Source organism: Anastrepha ludens, chromosome 5, assembly GCF_028408465.1.
Source record: "Anastrepha ludens isolate Willacy chromosome 5, idAnaLude1.1, whole genome shotgun sequence".
NCBI lineage: Eukaryota > Metazoa > Arthropoda > Insecta > Diptera > Tephritidae > Anastrepha > Anastrepha ludens.
In genome coordinates this window covers 55,989,451-56,010,046 of record NC_071501.1, presented here as the reverse complement: position 1 = coordinate 56,010,046, position 20,596 = coordinate 55,989,451, and the positions used below count along the sequence as shown (strand labels likewise).

The following is a 20,596-nucleotide window of genomic DNA, read 5'->3' as shown; positions in this document are numbered from 1 at the left end:
AATGGCCTCCGAACATTTTCCAACATATTGCTCATATATACTTCTGTACTGGGAATTGACTCTAATTCTCTCAGTATGAGGCGCAAGGAAGCTATATAAATAAATAATAATAAACAATTACAATTTTACGAACTACTAGAGAGTGGATACTCAATGGATACTAATGACCATTTTTGCAAAAAAGAATTGGAATTCATTGGAAAATTGTATATTATCAAAAGCCTTTTTTTCAGTGGTGCAATTGATTGCCCCTATTTGTTGGAACGAATCAGATTTAATCCTCGTCAACATTCTCTTCGCTACTTACACTCATTCTTTGGGGGATAATGCGAAAACTAACTATTCATCGAATGCTCCTATCGCTCGATCTATTTAATTTAATGCTACTAGTAATACTGTCTTCTTTGACTTTTCTATTTCAAATACAGCTTTTTAACCTAAACCTTTAGAATTTGTCTTTGTAGCTTTTGAAATTGTTACATGCAATTCGTTCTAAGTTACTTTGTGCTATTAGTAGTCTATAAGATTGTAAATTCTTAGATTAAATATGTAAATAAAAGTTAGTTTAAGGATGTGATTCAGAAAGTTCGGGACTGAATGAATAATAAAAGTAACAGAAAATTTGGTAACTTCTATGAATATTCAGCTGGGGGATATAATGAAAACTTCATACTACAGGTAAGTTACTTTGTTAACTATATATATTGTTTTGCTAATAAATATAAGTAGTATGAAAGAAAGTCGAAGGGTCTAGGCTTTTTTCAGTTGGTGTATTTATAAAGAATTTCTTCTCTGCATTTGAGATTTGAGAATTTCCTTTCAATGTTAAGCTTTGAGCGGTACTAAAGGTGGTTGGTTTATAGAATTGTTTTTTGTTTTTTTTGTATTCGTAGTAGTTTTTCCGGTCATCGGAGCCGAATTTGTTGGTGTGTGACTACCATTCGGTGGTGCTAGGTACGAAACCCACTGAAGGCATGAAACACCAAATGATAGAAAAAGATTGTTTCTATTAGCAGGCAGTGGAAAATCTCGGAGTGCATTTCTGGCATAAAAAAAAGCTCTTCATAAAATAGCATCTGTCGTTCGGAGGCGGCATAAAACTGTAGGTCCCTCTATTTGTGGATGAACATCAAGAAGTACACAAAAAATAGGAGGATAAGCTCGGCTAAACACCCAATTAAGGGTGTAAGCGCCAATTATCCAAGTATATATATCGGTTTTCCACCATGTTGATGCATCTTCGTGTACATAGAAATTATGGTGACGAATTTATAAGGTCGCTAAAAGCTTTCGCTGGAGTATTGTAAAAAATGATGACGGCATAATATCGACATACTAAAATACTTGCATACATACGCGGTCGCTTATTAAGTTTCCACTTGGCTCTGCGCATGCACGAAACGAAGACGTCACAAGTGTTTTTGGTTGTTTTATTAGTAGTAAACGTAATACAATATTAACCATGAAGCATACGATGACGTAATACGCACATATGTATTCATGTATATGTAAATTTTGCTTGAGCACGAACATTGCTTACTAGTGCCATTTGCCAATTCTTGCATACCCTTCACGTGTTTCGAAATAGTTAGAAGTAGGCATAATGTTTCCAGGAAAACTTAAACTCTGACATACTCCTCTTAAACTTTTGAAACATTTATGATATCATATAGTTTAAAATTGTATTTGGAGACTCTTCTTGGCTAAAAAAATATTAGTCGGCTTAAAATAAAAAGTCTTTATGACTAATGTTATGGTTACGAAACGGACGAAAGTACCATAATTAATAAATTTATGAAAATCTGGAAGGAAACTGTTTCAAAATCTCAGCGAATTATATAATTTATATTATTAATAAAATTTAATGCAAACAAATTTTAAGGATATTTATACGATATATTATACTTCTTTTCCTGTTTAGGGTATTCAAGATGCACATACATGAATGCAAATGTATGTATGTATTAGAGTAGCAACACGATTTTTGACATATTTTTGTTTTTTTCTCTTAGGGGCTATACATTTCAGGTTTGAGTGTTATCGATGAGATAAATAAGGTGCTCAACAAGCTTCGCAACGAGAAGTTGAGGGTGTATTAAAACCTGCATAAGTTTTGGCAATGTTTATATTTTATGTGGATAAAGTGCAGTGAAATAAAAGGTGTCAGTTCAGTCTAGATAAAGGCATCATACTGGCAGAGACTTAGATTGTGAGAAATAAATTTGTGAAACCGGTGGTTAAAATACATAAATTGTTTAAGATAATTGAAACAGGACGCGCTATGGTATATGCAACAAATATTAATATTTTAGTACCAAAGTTTTGACATAAAAATAAAATAATAATGTAAAATTATAACGTGAATAATGTAACTAAATTGTGCGTAAATGCGAGTAACGAACAATTAATATCCCTCTTAATAATAAGCAAAATAATTGTTAATTGCGTTTAGTGTTATTAATTATATAAAACAAAACAAGTATGAGCATTACAAGTATGAAGACGTTTCAATAGAACTATGTAATATATGTATATTATGTTCACATTGCATCATTACCTCGAGTTTAAAAGCGGTTTCTTTTCAAGTAATAATATTCTTTTGAGCATGTTCTTTTCTCAACATATTCACAATGTCGCGTGTTCTTTTCTTAAAATGGGGCACTCTTATCGGGTTAAAGTGCAACATTTTCTACACGGTACAAAAAGTAAGGGTGAATGTTGCCCATCTGATTTTCATTTTCTGTGTATACAAACATGTGAACATAATATAAAGATTTTCAGTATGCATACTTTAAGAAAAAATATTAGTAAAAATAAAACTAAAAAATAAAAAACTTATGTCTTCAAAAGCATTTAGACCTCACCACTGTATAATTGGCTCTAGTATCCAGAGGAAAAAATAAAACTGTTACAAAGTTAATAATTAAAAATATTATATTAATCATACTAAGTGCACATTTTACTGCTTTGCAGAAATGTTTATTTTGTGTTCTACAACTTAATATTACAACTTTTTCGTATATCAGGAATTTAACTAAGGTAAATTTTCTCACCTTTCCGAGCAAGAGCATAAAGAAAGGCAAACATCTGCCGGTGATTTAGTATTAAGTATCCCAACATATGGTGAAAGATATTTAAATAAAAAGTTAAAACAATTATATACGAATTAATTTAAACTTCAATCGCGTACAAAAAAGCACAGTGCTTAATCGAGGACTGCGTCGAAATCTAGGGGAACCATACCCAGGCATACCATTTGATTCTATCGGTGTATATGCCTCCCTAAAAATAATAGCAGCAGTAGCTATAGTAATTATGCTGCAATAACAATACTAATTGCAGTAGCGAAAACAATTAGCCCTTTAAAAAACACATACCTTAGTGTCTTCAGCACTAGCAAGCAACAAGACACAGAGGAGGCAAGTTTCATCATTGCAATAAAGTGATATTTTGGTAAGAATTAGTCGAATTAGATACTAATTAATATACATATCTCAAATTAAATCAAAAAATATTTTTGTATCTCAAGACAATCGATTATAAATTTCAATGAACTTTCTAGCTAAAATACAATTTAGTAATTATTGTTGTTGTAACATAATAAAATTTCTTTATACGGTTTTTGGCAATGTTGCTGAAGTGACAGCCCTTGAACGGACTTAAGCCGTAGAACCAACTGGCGTGGGAACTATTTAGCAGTCATTGCGAAGAGTTGTGTTTTGCGCCCGTGTATTTACAATTTTATATTAATAATTTTATGTATGTTACTTAACTTTTGCCTGCATTCGTTTATTTTTGCAGCAATAGATATAATATAATAAAAATATGGGACTCAATATAGTAAACAAACACAAGACTATGTTCTATGAATTGTCTTTATAACGACGCATAGCTTACGCAAACAATTTTTCTCTTCTTTGACAGCTAATTAATATTTTCAATTGCCTTCATTAGCATTGCCATTAAATGTTCAAGGGGGAAGTACGTCAGAAATACTACAATGAATCTACACGGCCTATGATTTCCTACGGGGTAGTAGTCTGGGAGAATTGCACGACGAAGCGAACATTAATAAACACACTCATAATTGCTCATAACTTAGTCAGAAATAATTTGTTATTTAATTAAAAAAATCGATTTGAGCCAAAAAACAAAATTGCCGATAAATATTGAAAAATTTTTTTTTCGGGCGAACAAAAAAAATACGTGTCTCATTATTTTGACCAGAGAGCAACATATTTGAGTTACATCGAAATCGAAGAACATGTCCCGAATAGCCCGGTGGAATTGAAATGGAAAGCATCTATAGAATATATTTGGGGGTAATGAGGAGATAATTTCCTTTGTTCCTCTTTGACTTTCTGATCTTTATTTAGATTCTTATCCGTATTTTCAGAGGCAAGACGCTCGATCTGACCGTTTCGCTTTTGAACGGTTCTTCTCTGTCATATATTTTGTGTAGCCATTGCGTCGGGTGATATAAACAGACTGCTTAGAATATTTTAGTCGATGTCTTCTTGATTTTTTACTACAATGTTCATTTTTTACTAAATGTGGCTGGTCATACCATACGATCATGGCTGGTGAGTGATCTGAAGAGGGATCGGTACAAGTTCCAGCGGTAATGAGATTCCTATCAATGTTTTTTGTAACCACAAAGTCAATTAAATCTGACAATTTTTTAAGGCCAGAGGGCTAGTAAGTTGGCTGTCTTGGGGACTCATGATGAAACCTCCAAACATGTGCTGGCATCATGCCCAGTACTGATGCATAAGCGGAGCAAACATCTGGTGGAGGAAATAAAACTCAATAAAATACGACAAACAATAAAATTTATTGAGGAAGTTGGGCTAAGAAAAATACTCTAAATCAATAAATTAGGCACAATAGACACCAACAACAAAACACCATAATGGACCAATATATATTATATATACATGTTATATATAATATAAGTATGTATATATTATATATTTGGCGCTTGAATATGGTTGTTTATGAGGAGCTTTTTTCATGGCAGAAATACACTGTCGAGAGGGGAACTTCATATACATACGTGCGCACATTTTAGTAAAATTTAATCTGATGTGTTAAATTTTCGATTAATGAAAACCTTATTTAATTTTGCAACTATTTACATAATAATAATAATAAAATTGGGTAAGCAATTATGTAGACATTCTTGAGCAAGGAAGAGCAAAACCTATTTGAGTCTATTTGAGACGATGATTTGGTCATTGAAAACCCGTTAATGGCGTCAGCAGTGGCTATGAAGATCTCTGCAAAATTGATAGGGGAATCGAGGCTCGCAGCAAGTCACGAAGCACCTTTCACACACTCAACTTAAGATTGAATAATTTGTGCACATGCACCTCTGCTTATATATGTACATAAGTATGTTAGGTTCAAGAAGCTCCACGATAACTTCGAATGTGGCAGAAAGTAAAGCGAATATTCTAGGTGGAGCAATGAAAACGTCGATCAATGGTACAGGGTAAGAAAACATTGTGATATTATTTAATATTGTTAAGACGTTAATCATTTCTCAAAAAAGGTATAACGGGAGTTAAAAAGCCGCACCAGCATCAAAGAACAAGAACAATGAGGAGCCATTTGTAGAATTCGGGAGGAGTGTGACTGCTCCTTTGGAGAAGAATATGTAAGTACGCACAATTCAACAGGTACAAATAATCCACTAGAGGAGGCAAATTGAATGAAGTGTATGTTTCTAGGTGCAACTTACTAGAGTATCAATTTTTAGAAAACTCAACTGGGTATTGAAGTGGGGCGGCCGCCGTAGCCGATTGGATTAGTGGGTGACTACCATGCGGAAGACGTAGGTTCGTATCTCCGTGAAACACCAAAATGAAGAAAAAGCTTCAAGACCCATCAACTTCACATAAGGCACCTGCAAAAAATTGCGCGTTGAGTCCACTACTTCGAACTTTTCTGACAGAAGAACTCCGCGCGCGGGTTTAAAATGAAAGCAAGTGAAAGAAAATAGCGACAAGGGAAAAATTTTTTGGAAATAGCTAAAAAAGCAGGCCGATGCAATAAATGTAATTTTTTTCGAACTTTATATAAAATTTCCTTTTTAATAGTAGAAGTGTAAACATCATAGAAGCGTGAAACAACCAGCTTTAAGGTAATTAATTTTCAATATATAAACATGGTATTATATTAATTGGTTTTGCATTTTTTAGCAGCTCTGCAAGTGTCCAAGATAAATGATGGCGAAAGTAATAGGTAGATTTGGGGAGGGTTTAAAGGCTAACGAGGATGTATTCAACAATTTAATGGATGCAAACGGCGGCTGCCGTAGCCGAATGGGTTGGTGCGTGACTACCATTCGGAATTCATAGAGAGAACGTCGGTTCGAGTCTCGGTGAAACACCAAAATTAAGAAAAAGATTTTTCTAATAGCGGTCGCCCCTTGGCAGGCAATGGCAAACCTTCGAGTGTATTTCTGCTATGAACAAGCGCCTCATAAAAATCTCTGCCGTTCGGAGTCGGCTTGAAACTGTAGGTCCCTCCATTTGTGGAACAACATCAAGACACACACCACAAATAGGAGGAGGAGCTCGGCCCAACACCAGAAAAAGGTGTACGCGCCAATTATAAATATGTATATATATATATAATCTATTGTAGTACATACATACAAGTATATACCTTTTGAATTTATACACTGTTTTTTTAGTCCTTTTTTTTAGATTAATGCAATATTTTTTTTGGTCTTAAATTATTTATTTCGTATATAGGTGTTGCAAAACTGTGGTCTTAGAGGGATTGGAGAGGGATTGATTGGCTGTCGAAATTTGCCTCTAATTTTGCTCTCCAAGAGTCTCCAGTGAACTTTCTACTGCCAATTTCACTTAGTCAGTATCCTCAAAAATTAACTTCATAGCTTTTGATCAACCTTTTTGTGTACATATGTACAGTATATACCAAAATAAGCATCTTACTACCTGAAGTTTATTTTTATTTGAATTAGATAAGCAAGTTATACTAATTTTAAGTTGCGTTATTTAAATAAATTAAAATATATGTATGTATTGTTTCCGTGGCACAAACGTAAACATGTTTTAATGTTACACCTGAGTGTTAAATAAATATACATATATGTATGTGAAATGATTCAAAGTGAAAATAGTTTTCATGTGTTATTTTGCATTTTGCTGTTGAGGTCAGTGTATCTTAGTTTATAAAAATGTCATTTGTTCTGCGCTCTGAAAATTCATTCTTGATCAGGTATATTCCTTCTCTTAAACGAATGTTATGCAAAACTAGGCTTGGGTTAACTGCTTTTCCCAGTAAATCCGGGATCAAAGAGTCCTGTCTTGAGATAAGCACCATCTAAGGGACCTTGGGCATAGAGTGTTTTAATTAGGTTGCGCGCTTTGGACAAGGCTTCATTACAACGGAATTCCGGACTACCTTCTGGTTTATTAGAGGATTACCAAATTATGGGCAGAATCACTTGCAGGCAGTTTTTCGATTTACAATTTCACTGTTTTAATTCAGGGTAGGTAGGTAGGTAAGTAGGTAAAATGGCAAGAGTACAGGCACACTTCAAGTAGCACTTACGTGCCGTTTTGATACCACAATGTGGACCACTACCTGTGCAAAGAAAAATTTTTGGGAAGATAAACCCTTTTACAGCCATCCAGTGTTGTTGATGTAGTGGAGGAGAGAAAAGGGATCTAGGCTGGAGAATTTCTTCAAGTCATCCCCAAAGGGCGCGCTAAGGAATCTCAATCTCCTAGGCATCAGAGCCGGACATTTGCAGAGAAAGTGTTCAACAGTCTCTTTCTCTGCAGGATCCCCACAGCTTCTGCAATAGGGGTTGTACGGAACTCCAAGCTTCTTCGCATGATTACCGATCACCCAGTGAACACCGCAATGAGTTTGGAAATTGAATGGCGGGGGATTCCCATCACATTAAGCGTTCTGTTTCTATCGTATTGGGGCCATAGTGTTTTCGAAATAGCACACGATGCGACAGACCTCCATCTGTCTTGCGCTTTTTTTAGAAAGAAATTGTGTAGTTTCCCTTTAACAACGGACAAAGGTACACCGATTTCTGAGAGGGGGACAGCTGAAGCTGGTTCTGTTGACTCCTTCCTGGCAAGCTCGTCGGAAATTTCATTTCCCTCTATATTCCTCTGCCCAGGAAGCCAGATAAGGGAGATGTTTTCCGCTCGATCGAGATGTTTGAGTTCCTCTTTACAGGAGTTCACCAGAAGAGAGCTGCAATACGGCGACGACAGGGCCTTGATCGCAGCTTGGCTATCGGAAAAAATATTAATGTCTCCGTCCCAACAGCGATCCCGAAGCATTTTGCATGCCTGCAGGATCGCGAAGACCTCTGCTTGAAAAACGCTGCTCGTTTCCGGCAGTTTAAAGGAGACCGAAATGCTGGCTGATTTAGAGAAAACCCCCGCTCCCGCTCCAGATTCCATCTTGGATCCGTCAGTGAAAACAGAGGTACCTGTGTCCGTGCCGACTCTCCCCCTTCCAGTCTTGCCTGCTCAGAAAGATAGCCCTAGCACAACCCTCAAATTCCAATTTGCGGATGGAGAGATCAGTGCGTAGAACAGAGAAGGAAGGGGAGATTTGCTTCAAGATGCTACTATGTCCCACAGGAAATTGTCTCCAGAGGCCAATCTCCTTCAACCTAATAGCGCTCTGAGCAGCAATGGATTTAACTTGCAGATCCACAGGAAGTAAGTGCAGAATAACGTTGAGCGCAGCAGTGGGACATATTTTACAAGCACCAGTGATGCCCACACATGCAGTTCTCAGCACTCTCTCTAGTTTAGTGGTGTTGTAGCCCTTCTGAAGAGCTACCCACCAAACTAGGCAACCATATGTCAAAATTGGCAGAACCACTAAGTTGTACATTCAAAGTACGACACGTGGTTGGCGACCCCATTTTTTGCGGAACATAGATTTACAGGCGTAGCTTCAACTGGAGCTTTTAATTCAAACCTCTAATTCTTATTTTCACGCGTTAACCACACCAAAATTGTAGTCGTTTAGGTTGCGGTATCGATTTGTTAATCAAAACAGCTGATTTTGCCTTATAGATTTCTGTTATGAAACGGAATAGTGTGTTTTCCTTCAAATATGCCTTACCCACGGTACAATCATTACAAAAGAAAGGTTTACTGGATGCGAACAGAAAGTCGAGATTATTTTAATACCAGCGCACTTCAAATGAAATAAAGGGTATTTCAAAAGTGACGCCTAGATGTCAGTAGAGAATAATTCCTAGAAGGCACTTTTTGTATGTATATCTTCTTTGCATTTGTCATGTAGAATATGTACAATTTTACTCGATAAAACAACGAGTGAAAAATTATTTAAGCTTATTATTAAAATAGCCGATCTTTAAGAATAATATATCGCAAAATTCGTTAATTTTTGGAAATAATCGTCGAAATGAGTCGAAAGTTTAAAGGTTGGTGAAACAATTTTACGAAACTAGTTCTGTCGAGGATAGAAAAAGCACTAACAGACCAAAAAATGGATGTTCTGTTAAGAATATTGTTACTGTAGTATCTTTCGCACGATCGTGGGCACTATAATTCGAGCAAAAATTATTTTATTTCATTCAAAAACGAAAATGAGCAAGTAACTTCGGTTGCTACGTCAGCGGGGATTTGACATCAGAATCCTGCTCGGTCATTTGTCACATATTTTAATCGTACACCGCCAACACAATCTCAGTTTTTCGTAAACAAACGGCTGTCATGACCCCGGTTATGTCAGCCAATCAGGTACTTCTGAATGTTTTACAACATGAATTTCAATGAAACTTTTTACACAAATAAATAAAGCAAAAGACTGGGGTGGGGGGTCAGGAAGGTGATTCCCGATGAATGCCTATCTAGGGTCTGGTCAGGTTCTCCACGACCAAGGGCTGGCATCTCAGTAAACTATCCCTGTCTAGCGTAGAACCTGTAGAACATCACCCCTCGTCTATGATAGAGGTGTCGACCACGATGTTACCACTACAAAGGATTATTGAACAGTAGCGCAACGAACTAAATGAAGTTGAAGCAAACATCGCTATGCCAAAAGTAGTCAACACGCATAGAAAGAAAGAATACGTCTTAATTTTCCTTTTCAGCAAAAACTACTTTAATTTAAATGTAATGCCCATATAAGTAATATATTTTAAATTAAAATACCATCACTATTGGTACAAGAATGAAATTAGCATTATTTGTCGCAACTCATTTGTTTCGTTTAGATTTCTGTATAAGTTAAATTTAAATAAATAAATAAATGTATATAATTTTTCATTTTACTAACTCAGAGCACGGTTTTGTGGGAGGACAATGAGACGCTATTTGGAACAGAATGAAACATTAAATTTGAACTTGAAATGCTTTTATCTTGATAACGACTAACATTTTAAAAGGTACTATGCTAATGTCAATAAGCCGACTTATTCATTCTTGTTACTGGTGAGGTCTAAATAGGCGTGTATATAAAATATCTTTAAGGAAGAGCAAAAGAGTTGCCATTATGTTATTTAAATTTAAAATTTATTTCACATGTATACAAACTAGTCCGGCGATATTGAACTATCTGCTGTGACATTAGGTTTTTGCGTCTTTGTCCAACTCAATCAAAAAATTATGTTTAAATGCATTAAGCTTCTAATTTTTAATTTAATGAAAATTTAATATATTTTTAAGTATTGAATTATAAGTAATTAATTTTTATGGTGACTAAATTAATATTTTTTATTCATGTACGTACATATTTTATTAATGAAATATTTGTAATAAAGAGAAATAATAGAAATGAAATTAATTAATTTTGTAATTTTAATTTCATTCTCCAATATGTTCGTCCGTCAGACTATTTCTGCGACTTGATTGGGCGAAAATTGACGGCGTGCATTTCGTACTACTATTCCGAATCGCTGTGTGTGTGATGTGATGCTTGCGCAATTGGTGATTGTAAACATAGGTATTAGGGCATTAGGTTAGGTTAGGTTTGACAGCCGCATCGCACATAGGTGCCACAGCGATACCACTTAGAACATGAAATAGGTCCATTGTGAGCCGCAAGGCTACATTTCCTCTTCCAGATTGAACCAGTCTGAGCTTTGGGCAAAACGTAAAAGGTTGGTGATACTTAAAGTGCATAGATCATCCATATTCATTAAGACGTGGGATCTTAAATATCGGTTCCTGCTTCTGGCTAGAGCCGGGCACGTACAAAAAAGGTGCTGAATTGTTTCCAACTCCTTCTCATTCTTACAGCTCCGACAGAAATCATGCCTGTAAACGCCTAACATCTTTGCGCGATTTCCTATGAGACAATGACCTGTGAGGGTCCTTACTAAGGTCCTAATTTGAACTCTACCCAATTTTGTAATATTCTTGGATAACCGTAAATTTAGCCTTCGCCACGTTTGCATAGTAATTTCACAGGTATTGGCACTAATCCATCTTTGATTTACAGAATTAATTAGTGCGTCCATAACAAGCAGCTTACAAGTTGTGAGGGGTACCCCCATAAAATTATTTATGTTTGGCGTGCCGGTATATCTCTGTGCCCTAAAACCCAGCATAAGATAACACGATACTCCCATTTAAAGATTGGCGAGAATGTAAGACACTCCTTGCTGTTATTTGGAATACATCTCGAGCCCGTAGGACAGTTTGCGTGTCTCATAGAATGCAGATATCTTACGATGATATTCTGTTTATCTCCAACCATCTTAAGGCTTCATGAAAAGCGTTTATTTCCCCGTATATAACCCTGATCCTACACCGGTATCCACTTTAGACCCGACCGTGTAGATCTTAACGGGTGAGTTGGGTGAAGGATCTTCATCAAGCCATTCTAATATAGAAGGAATTTTCACTGAGAAATTCCTTTCGAGGCAAAGGATGGGAGGGTGATAATCAAAATAACTGGGTATATCCATATAGGAGTCTCAAATGATTGAATGTCCATGTGTGACAGTCTTCCATTGTGAGCTCGATCTAAGCCTTAAAGCGGAACAGGCCACTGAGTGTTTGCAGAATTGATCCAGGGGTGGCAAATGTAACATGATGTCTAAAGCGGTGGATGGCGTAGTTTTCATGACGCCACATATTGCTAATTCCGCTGATTTTGCATTTTGTTCAATAAATTATAACATTTTTTCCTGCATAACACATTACTAGACAATATTTCCATATAGAAGAATGGGTCTGACGACAGCAGTATAAAACCAATAAGCAACCTCAGCTTTAATTCACAAGGTCTTACCTAAAGCTCTCTTATAGACATAAAAAGCTAGGTTCGATTTTCTAACTCTTTCTAGGATGTTTGTCTTCTAAGTCAATTTCCTATCTATGGTTAGTCCCAAGTACTTAGTTCCTTCCAAAATCACAACAGCTTCTCCCGTGAGCATAATTGGACTCAGCTGAGGGATTCTATGTTTTCTAAACAACCTGGTCTAGGAGTCAACCCAGGCAAAACACATGAAGAGCATTTGTATTAGGTCCCTTAATATAGATACAAATTTACCAGAGACAGCAATAACAACATCATCGGCGTAAGCTATCCCCTTACAACCTACCGATTCCAGTATTAACAGAAGTTTATTTACAACTGCGTTCCATAAAAAAGGTGGGAGGACTCCACCTTGCGGTGTACCTAAACTCACCAATCTTCTGAGTACCGATTCTCCTAGATTCACTTCAATGATTCTGCTATTTAGCATTTTGCCAATGAAGCCTACCAAGCCCGGTTCTACCCCAAAATCAGTGATTGCCACCCCTTCTACATTGTTAAAATCTCCTTCAATATCAAGAAAAGCAGCTTAAGTAAATTCCTGTTTGTGCAATGAACTCTCTGCTGCGTAAATAAGGTTATGTAGAGCTGTCTCTACCGATTTCCCGATAGAGATACGATTTTTTTTCTATAGTTAGGCTTAGGCTACCTATTCTATCACCCTCTCCAAAGTTTTCAGAAGGAAAGAAGAAAGAGATATCGGTCTTAAGTCTTTTGAGTGACTTTGTGAGCTTTTATTAGCTTTTGGAATGAAAATAATTTTGCCTTGTCTCCACTTAAGAGGTATATGACTGTGAAGAAAGCTAACTCTGAAGATTGCTAGTAGCCAGTGTGTTAAATATACAGCGAAATTCTGCAGTTTCACTGGATAAATACCATCTGGACCTGGTGATTTAAAGATTTTGAAACTTCCAATCACCCATAAGAGCCAGTCCTCAGATATAGCGTCTATTCTAACTTCATCTTCCATGCCATGCCTAGTAATGTCTGAGGAGTCTGGAAAATGAGTGTGAAGTAAAAGTCCTAAAGACTCTTTACTAGTTGTAGTGAATGTACCATCACTTTTCTATAGCAGTTCCCAATTTTGAGAACTTGTCTCTAATATCTTACGAAGTCTGGAAGTCTCAGTTGCCTCTCAACCTCTTTGCAAAAAAATTTCGAAGATTGCTTTTGGGCATTTAGGATTTCCTTCTTATAGACTCTCCGAGCATGTTTATATCCTTTTCAATCTTCTGCAAGACGTATTTTCTTTGCCTCATTAATAGCGCTTCTGCTGGTTTTTTGAAGCTTTCTTAACTGAACCGTCTATGGGGCCTTAGTATGGTGGACTGCGACAAGAAAACTAACATACCACTGGAAAGCATTCAGCGACTCGCTGCTCTGTGCATAACAGGAGCGATGAAAACCACTCTAGCGGTGGTGGAAATGAGCTGCATGCCAACTATTGACCTTATGGCGGAAAATCTGGCAGCGAAATCCGCGAGGGGGTTAGTGGCTGCTGGAGGAAAGAGGAGCTCAGGTTGCACAGACTACATGACCCCGTACTTTAATTGGGAGAGAAGGCTTCGTACTACAATTGAAGAGGAGGGATGGCACAAAAGCATGAAGCCTGGTCATAGAACTTTTCCCATCTATACAGTCGGCTCTAAAACTTTAGACGGAGTGGGAGCGGGCATTTACTGCTCAAAACTAGGGATAAGGCAGCCAATCAAGCTGCCAGACTACAGCAGTATTTTCCAAGCGGAAGTTTTTGCTGTGGGGAAAGCCGCGTACACAGTCGAGCAGCAATAAGTTCATATTGTAGTAAGTCCAAAAATTTTCAACGAAGCAGGGAGGCTATAGAAAGGTTAGCCGCAAACTGAAGGCTGCATATCTATTTGGTACCTGGTCACAAAGGCATTATGGGAAACGAAATAGTAGATGAGATAGCAAAAAGTGCTGTTAGACTACCATTTGAACAAAAGAACGACATACCAAAACCGCTAAATACAATATACAACGAAATGGATGACTATATGAAAAAGCTAGTGGAAGCTAGGTGGACTAATTTGACCACATGCAAAACAGTAAAATTTATAAGTAGAACTAACGACAAAAAACTGACTTAATTCGTTCTTACGCTCTCGCGAAAAGACTGCAAAACTGTCATAGGTATGCTGCCAGGTCATAATCTATTGGCTGTATATGCGTACAAGATAGGGATTGCTACCACGGACAAATGCAGTAAATGCAGAGAGTATGTTGGGGAAACTTTAGAACACCTTTTGTGCGTTTGTCCGGCATTATTAAAACCGCGTTTAAAATGCCTCGGAGCCCCATTGTTTGAGGGTCTGGAGGACGTCTCAAAAGCGGATCTCCCAGCTCTGCTTAGATTCGCCAAAAGCATTGACATCCTACATGATGTCTACTTTCAGTATTCATAGAGGTCGGTCTGCTAGGTATCGGTATCGCTAGGGACCAAAAGGTCTATGCGTGACTTATTTCCAACCAGGCTACCCTAACCTAACTCTACCGTCCACCACTTCGGCTTAGCTTTCCCCTCAGTCTTTTCTAGTCTTTCTATGGTTTGTGGTACAACAGATGGACAAGTTCCTAGGGTAACCCTGATACAATCTACATACTTCTCCCAGTCTGTTAATAAGGGACTTAAAAGCAAAAGTAGAGTCTAACAATAACCAATAATTAGCTTTGCGTCAACCTTTTGGGCCTGTGCTACCAGATCTTTGAATATTGATCTCTTCAGCTCTATGGTATATTTTCCCTTGCTCTATAGTTTCACTGTATACGTACTAAATTTTATGCAGTGCTCTGCTAGCAAGTATACTCGTATATGTACATATGTATATGATAAAACTCAGAAATATATTTTAAAATCTCAAAATTATGATTAAATATTATCATCATATTATCATAACCCTTAGAGCCCGTAGAAATGAGGTGAATCGACATAAAATGTTATCATGGGGAAATGGAATCACATGAAAAGTAAAAATAGTTCGAATAGGTATGTGTATTGGTTACGTGTGACGAATTGGCTGACCAAATAAGGCCCATTATTTTTGTCCTGCGATTTGGCACGTAGGTTTTCCAAGTATGCGGTGGTATAATTTTCGGTTTTTCAAAACTAAATGTGTTAGAACAGTGACAACTAGTTTGACAAGTTCTGGCTTTGCTTTCAGTGACGAATAAGTGGGATCAGATTTTGCCATGCCATCATGTTGGATATGCGCAACTATAGTGGTGCAATAAGCTTTTTCGGAGGCATCGAAAAAGCAGTGTAACTCGACTTGATTGATGGGTGAGAAATTATGGTGAAATGGAGGAATTGACTTATTCATCTCAGTCTAGCCACAATTCTTTAATGAGAATTTCCGCTTGTATCAATACTGGTGGGAAGATATCTTTTACGCATTGCACCTAATCGCAGCGAAGCTCTATAGGTAAAGTACTTTTTTTGTTGCCCGACTTAAGATCACCCTATACTGGCATGGTTTATGGCTTAACACGGGTTGGTTAGGGTATCTTGCACATAGATTGACTACAGCGAACGAGCGTGGGTGTAAGAGTCGGGATGGAGCGCAGTAAATTAACTGTAACTATTACATACCCATTAGCAAGCCCTTTCCCAATGCCATTTGCACACTTGAGAAGCTTTCAGAAGAAGTTTAGTTTATAATTTGATTTGATGTGTGCCGTGCCGGTACCTACCGAAGGATACTATTTACAAATCCATTCTGCCATGGCAACGCAAAATAATATTCAAATACTATAACATTGTACAAACATAAATACTGCCATGTAAATGGCAGGTGATTTTTTTTTCTTTTTTTAAATTGCTAAATTTATTCTCAAAAAATCGTTTCTTTACGTAAAACCTTGTGAAAATTACGAAATTCAGGCGTTTCAAAAAAACAAAAAAACACAATGTGTTTTGAATTTTTACAAACTATTTTTTAAACTGTTACTCTTTACAAGTACGTATTGTAAATAAGTAATCAGTTTTCGGGATAAAACGAGTACCTTTCTTGCTCTTTTGCCTTGCATTAATCATAGCGTTGTTTGTGTAACTTCTGTTTTTCTCAGTATCGTTTCGCTCTTTTAGCTCTTGTTAACTTTGCGTTTGCTACCTTATCCTTTGATATTGAAGAAAATAGTAGAATTGATTGATGAAAGTAATATATAATAAATTTCCCTACAACAAAAGCCCGTAGGTATTCATATTTATAAAACTTTACTTCAACTATAATTTTTTTCACCTAAAAGTGGCAGGAAAGAAATTTAAACGTTTTTGTTTTTATTTTCTTAGAAACTTATTCCATGAAAAAATCAAAGAAATCAATAAAACTCCCTAAGCAATTAGTTTGTATATACATACTAAATATTATTTACTTCTTTTAATGCGTTGTTTTGCCACCAACAAAGAAAATTAAAACAGTAGTAACAGAAAAACTCAGAAATCCCCATTAATAATGCAGAAAAGTATCAGTATTATCACTTACATCGAATGAAATTTTTCAGAAACTTATTTTAAAACCAATAGTAAAATATAAGCTTGCAGCCAACTTTAAATTTAAAGAACATAACAAAGTAAAAATATGACTTTCGAATGAAGGTTTATAATTTAACTACAATTAGTAGAAGTAACTAATTAATCAATGTAAATAACTACACTACCATCCTTAGTAGTAGTACTAGTCTACACTCCTCTTGCAATACCTGTACCGTGCACTATATATTCCAATTAGAAAATAAAACGAACGAGGGCAGCTGTATTTAAAAATACAAAAGTTAATGCCACTAATATATATAAAATATTCTGTTTTAATCAGCGTTGCTCTCCCGATGCCAGCTTTGACTCATCCGTAAACAAAATTTTTAGCTAAAAAACTATCCCTTTTAATTATTGGCTTGGGCATTCCAAGGAAAGGGCTTTTTTCAGAAATTATTTTCGCGTGGTGTTCTACTGTGGAAACCGTTATTGTTTAGAGTTCTTTGAATTGCTCTTTCCTGATATGCTTACTATATGTTCGGCTAATTTTGAAGTACTAACTTTTGGATTTTTGTCCACTTCTTTGAGAATAAAACTGATGTATGTACTCGTATCTGCGAAATAATTTCATCGGTAATAATAATTTTAGTACGCGGTTTTTTTCGGTAGGACCAATATTTTGTTTAAATGATCCGTACTGTTGATCGACTCCAGTTTAAACTTTTTGAAATTTCACCATATGACTTTTTTCTATGCTGTATAACCAAATTTCTTACATCAAGTGATACAGGTTGGGCCATATAGCGTTTGCTTTTTGAACCACTTATTTTTTTGAGAATGGTAACACAAATGACATACCAAATGTGTTCATAATTTACTTAAAGGTTTAACATTACGAAATGGGACGCTATACGCTTGAACAAAATTGGAAATATTGAAAACCTTTTTCGAAAGTGGTGAGTCTTCTTCTTCTTCCGCGGTTACAGTAAATGGCGAGTGTTATCGTGACATGCTCAACGAGTTTTTGTTTCCAAAAATTGAAGAAGATGACATGGACGACAATTGGTTTCAACAGGGCGGTAAAACTTGTCACACTGCCAAAGTTACACTCGAACTTTTGGCTACCGTTTTTGAATTTCGATATCAATTGGCCGCCTCGGAGCTGTGATTTAAGCCCGTTGGACTATTTTTTGTGTGGAGCCGTTAAGGACAAATGCTATGCGAACAGTCCAGAGACGATTGATGCTTTAAAACACAAAATCGAAGTTGCCATTCATGAAATTGGAGCCCAAACAATCGAAAATGTGCTTAAAAATTGGGTTCATCGAATGGCCTACTGTAAAGCCAGTCGTGGCAGTTATTTGAACGATATTATTTTTTATTCATAAATGACAATGTTCATGTTCAATCTTCAAAATAAAACAAAAAGTGTGAAAAAATATTGATTCGTTTTTTTATATAGCCGATTCAAAAAGCAAATTTTACATGGCCCACCCTATATTTCTTTTTAATTCTTGGGACACTTAATCACGACTAAATTCAATATTAGTAAAGCAGCAAACGCAATAGAAGGAACGAAAAAAAAATAGTACTTTATGTTACCCAATCACAACACAGCATCCCTGTGTACAAGCTGGGAGTTTCGTTCTCTTGAGTTTATAAAAAGATTTAAAATAAAACTGTATTAACACAATTTTGAATAAACTTTTCGGAATTTCAAACCAACGGAAATAGGGGCGTATGTAGACTTTAATTCATCACTGTACATCCAAACTGAATGTGAGAAAAACTTTTATTTGATAAGCATTTATCAGTAAGAAGAATAGGTACGTAAATATTCAAATTATCACACAATTATAGAATTTAAACCACTATTTTCTGGAAAAATAATTAAACTTGCAGTACAGTTGATTTCAAACACCAATGTTAATACCAATACTTTCTTTACTTTGTTTACCCTGGAAAGGCATATCAGATAGAGGTGTTTGACCCGATTTACACGAGGAGACATCTGGAAGGGAAACATTTTGTTCAATGGCGAAGGACGGTCGGGGAAGAGAGAAGGGATTTTGTCTCCCGTACTCGGCGACACGCTTTGCTCTTCTTATTCCTATTTCTTATCTTAAAGCAATTTTTGACAGTTGCTTCATTCGTTTTCTTCTTTTGTGGAAGAAAGTTCTAAGTTATGTGTTGGTTTTCAATCAAACGGAAGATAACAACGATGACAAACATCCGAACGCTGCTTGGGAAATGCACGATTATTTTTGCTAGTAAAGTAGGTATAATTTAAAATAGTTATGGGACATGTTTATGTTGATTTCTAATTTTTCCCTGCATTTCTAGATACTCAAGTTAATTTTAAGTTAATTATTTACATATGAAGTATTTTTAATTTAATTTTTTTTATTCAAGTATAAGAATTTATAAATATATTTCAATAGAAAAAACAACAAATTATTTATTATTTAACCAATTTGCATTTTTCATTCATATATTTAAGAAACTGTTGTCGAACGCTCTCTGCTTTACATGTAAGCGCGTGCTAGAATACATCCGAACCAGACGATGCTAAAGTATTAAATGTCAAAATGTCGCGGAAACATTTTTGCCCGTGTGTACGCGATGAAACATCAAAAGAGAATTTCCAGTGTCTCCCTTCTAGATGTATCCTCGTGTAAATCGGGACTTTGTAGTTTGTCCTAATGTTTATTTATGACTCTATGGGCAAAAGAACATTTAGAAACAGACCTAACAACAATGGATTGGAATATTTCCAAAAAAAAAAAAATTGTCTCGACTACGTGGAAAGTTTAACGTAAGGATCCTGGCTTACGTTCCTACAAAATACCTCTCCAAAAATATACAGCCAAATGACCATCGTTTGCGTCGCAATTTTACTGATTGGGCTCATTTAAATTTTTTATTAAGATTTTCTGGAAAAATAATTCAAAATTGGATTGATCGACTGGACCACGTAACTCGCAGCCACGGAGGACATGCATATGAAATTGTCAGCCAGATTATAATTAAAAAAAGAACAAATACATTCCAAAAATATTTCTGTTTTCTGTTATCATTTTGAGTTCTCAAGCTCTTAAAATTTACTATGGCAAAAGGTTAGAGTGGGATTGCGACTAAATTTTTGGTAAACGGGTATATAGATACGGTCGGTCGGGTAAAATAAGAGGAAGGGCAAATTTTAGAGGCGAGAATCCTTGTCTTTGCTCGTATACACAAAAAGAAAATGGCATGGCACGACCATTTAGTCTCCTAAGGAACACAATTTTATCAAAATCCATCCATTTTCCTATTTTTGCGCACTTTTTACATGGGGTCGGAGCACTGTGTCTCATTTACTATTTTCCTTTTACTTTTTATACGAACAAAGCCATCGGTAGAATCCTTTATACCTCGACACGATGATTTGCCTACACTCTTCTTTTCATACTCTTACTTTAAAAGAGACAGACAACAATTGAGTGGAAATGCTGGTACTGGCCCCGAAATAATTTTTGTTCGAAATTGTGACTCAATGGTATTACTTGCTCAATGGTTTAACACTTATCATTTTTACTCTCAAATTGCGCAAGAAGAGGAGGATGGAAATAAAAATTTAATGTACTAAATAAAAGTCTTTTGGCGGACAGATGCGGGTAGCATACATATATTTTAATTACAAAGTTTCAGTTAAAAAATTAAAAAATAGAATATGATTTGTTTTTTATGTATAAAACTATTTATAAAGGTTTTTTACCTGAAACTATTTTATTAAAAAAGACGGGGTTTTTAACTGAAGTGCAG

At 36.0% G+C, this 20,596-nt stretch overlaps 1 protein-coding gene across 2 annotated transcripts in view; it reads left to right on the top strand.

The window, feature by feature from the left end:
• The first annotated feature begins 1,946 nt into the window (after nucleotides 1–1,946).
• LOC128863901 (probable nuclear hormone receptor HR38) overlaps nucleotides 1,947–20,596 on the top strand; it is a 31,963-nt gene continuing 13,313 nt past the window's right edge. The window contains exons 1-2 of one of the 2 annotated variants that reach the window (XM_054103311.1): nucleotides 1,947–2,284; nucleotides 3,027–3,453. The gene's annotated coding sequence lies outside the window, so the exon portion shown is untranslated. Of the gene's footprint in view, nucleotides 3,454–20,596 lie in introns of both variants that reach the window. The other variant, XM_054103309.1, reaches the window with a different exon arrangement.